Source organism: Aulonocara stuartgranti (genome assembly GCF_965226115.1).
Source record: "Aulonocara stuartgranti genome assembly, chromosome: 11".
In the NCBI taxonomy this organism is placed as follows: Eukaryota; Metazoa; Chordata; class Actinopteri; order Cichliformes; family Cichlidae; genus Aulonocara; species Aulonocara stuartgranti.
Window position 1 is genome coordinate 1,110,001 of NC_138947.1, and position 2,500 is coordinate 1,112,500.

At 45.8% G+C, this 2,500-nt stretch overlaps 1 protein-coding gene across 5 annotated transcripts in view; it reads right to left on the minus strand.

Annotated features, from left to right (window-relative positions):
- LOC309716945 (collagen alpha-6(VI) chain-like) overlaps window positions 1–2,500 on the minus strand; it is an 83,776-nt gene that overhangs the window by 67,498 nt on the left and 13,778 nt on the right. The gene's annotated exons all lie outside the window — the stretch shown is intronic.

Below are 2,500 nucleotides of genomic sequence, written 5' to 3' on the forward strand. Positions count from 1 at the left end.
CACATCATGTGCTTAGAAGAGTTTAAAAAGGGGATGATGACCTTTAATGAAAGATTGATAGAAAGGGTGTGATTAAGGGCGGGTCTAACTTTTGATTAAGAAGTTCCTAGCCAAGGTGTGTGTACCATCCCTCACTTTCTCACTCAGATCCACTCCACACTGATCATGTCAGAGACACTCCTCACTTTTTATCACTAAAACATGGTTTATGATGCTTCGTCTCTTCAGTGACACTTGTGCTTTCTTTTTCTAAATCTCAGATGAAACATTGGAGTTTATCAGCCGCTGTTAAGCCAAACTCGCCTCCATCGCCTGATTAATCGCAGGAACGTTCTAGTTACAAATGACTTCTGTTACTCAGTAAAATCCTACAAGCAGTTGGAGACATCCGTCCAAAACAACAGTTTCAGATAAAAAGGTGCAAATATGTTACTCTTGTCCCGATGATCTCAGTCAGTCGGCATCTGTGGACAAAGTCTTTGCACTGTGCTCACCATGTTTGTTCTCACTAAGAGGAGACGTACGTACCGTGTGAACAAGCTGTGTGAAGCAGAAACATATTCACTTATCACAGCGCAGTCTAAGGAGCTTGGAAAGAAAAGCGTGTGGACTTCTTTAAGTTGCTTGAAGACGTTTCACCATCCGAGAAAAAATGTGAAACATTGGCATCCTCGAAAGAGTGACCTTTGACCTTAAGATGCAGATGGACTGCTGAGTCTTGTCCTGTGGAGGTGGCTCTTCTGTGTTGTGCCATGTGCTTGTGAAGTGGCTGTTTGGTCTCTCCGATGTAGAGGTCTGAGCATTCCTCGCTGCACTGTACAGCATACACCACATTGTTAAGTTTGTGTTTTGGAGTTTTGTCTTTCGGGTGAACCAGTTTCTGTCTGAGCGTGTTGCTGGGTCTGAAATACACTGGGATGTTGTGCTTGGAGAAAACTCTCCTGAGTTTCTCTGATACACCGGCTACATAGGGGATGACAATGTTGTTGCGTCTGTCCTTCTTATCCTCCCTCGCTGGTGTCTGGTCTTCTTTTCTGTGCCTCTTTGCTGACTTTAAGAACGCCCATTTAGGATAGCCGCACGTTTTGAGTGCTTCCTTTACATGTGTGTGTTCCTTCTTTTCCCCTTCAGGCTTAGAGGGAACATGTTCTGCCCGGTGGTGTAGGGTCCTGATTACTCCAAGTTTGTGTGCCAAAGGGTGATGGGAGTCAAAGAGGAGGTACTGGTCCGTGTGTGTGGGCTTCCGGTAAACTTCGATGTTGAGGTTGCCGTTCTCTTCAATGTGCACAGCGCAGTCCAGGAAAGGCAAACAGTTGTCCTTTGTGTCTTCCCTGGTGAACTTGATGTTTTTATCCACAGCGTTAATGTGCGCAGTGAAGGATTCCACTTCTTGTGTCTTGATTTTGACCCAGGTGTCGTCCACATATCTGTACCAGTGGCTGGGTACTCTTCCTTTGAAAGAGCCAAGAGCCTTCCTTTCCACTTCCTCCATGTAAAGGTTGGCTACAATAAGTGACACGGGGGAGCCCATGGCACAGCCATGTTTTTGTCTGTAGAAACCCTCGTTGTACTTGAAATATGTAGTGGTGAGGCAGAGGTCTAACAGTGTGCAGATCTGATCGGGTGTGAAGTTGGTCCTGTCCTCCAAGGAGCTGTCTTCTTGTAGTCGTTTTCTGACAGTCTCCACGGCCTCCGTGGTGGGTATGCAAGTGAAGAGAGAGACTACATCAAAGGACACCATGGTTTCATCTGGATCCAGGGTAAGTTTCTGGACCTTGTCGGTGAAGTCGGTGGAGTTCTTGATGTGGTGTGGTGTGTTCCCCACGAGAGGAGCAAGGATGGTAGCAAGGTGTTTAGCAATGTTATAAGTGGCTGAGTTTATGCTACTGACTATGGGTCTGAGTGGGACAGCTTCCTTGTGGATCTTAGGAAGTCCATAGATGCAGGGTATGGCATCCCCTGGGTAAAGGCGGTGATATGTAAGGCGGTCAATGATTTTGTCCTTTTCAAAGTCTTGAAGGCAAGGTAGCTCCTTTGACTACGATGACCTGGATGACTGAGAACCTTCACAGATATAAACAGTTTGTGTTTTCAGTCTTCTTTTTGTCTGTGTAAACTATATCCATAAAATATTCAATTAAATATTTTGAATAAAAAACTTTGAACTTTGGACGCCCCAGGACAGGAAGCCCCAGAGTCTCCTCTGCTGCTGAGGGTAAACTCATCCGAGCCACCAGCCTCAGATTAGAGCCCAGATAGATGCCACACAGAGCTCCAGTAGCAGACAAATCTCTACAAGTTCAGAGGAGACTGTGTGAATCAGGCCTTTATGGTCAAATAGCTGCTGAGAAACCACGACTAAAGATTTGTTTGGACCAAGAAATACAAAGAATGGACATTAAACCAGTGGACATCTGTGCTTTGGTCTGATGAGTCCAAATCTGATCGCTGAGTGATGGCAAAGGGCCAACAAGAGCTCAGCATCTCTGGGAACTCCTTC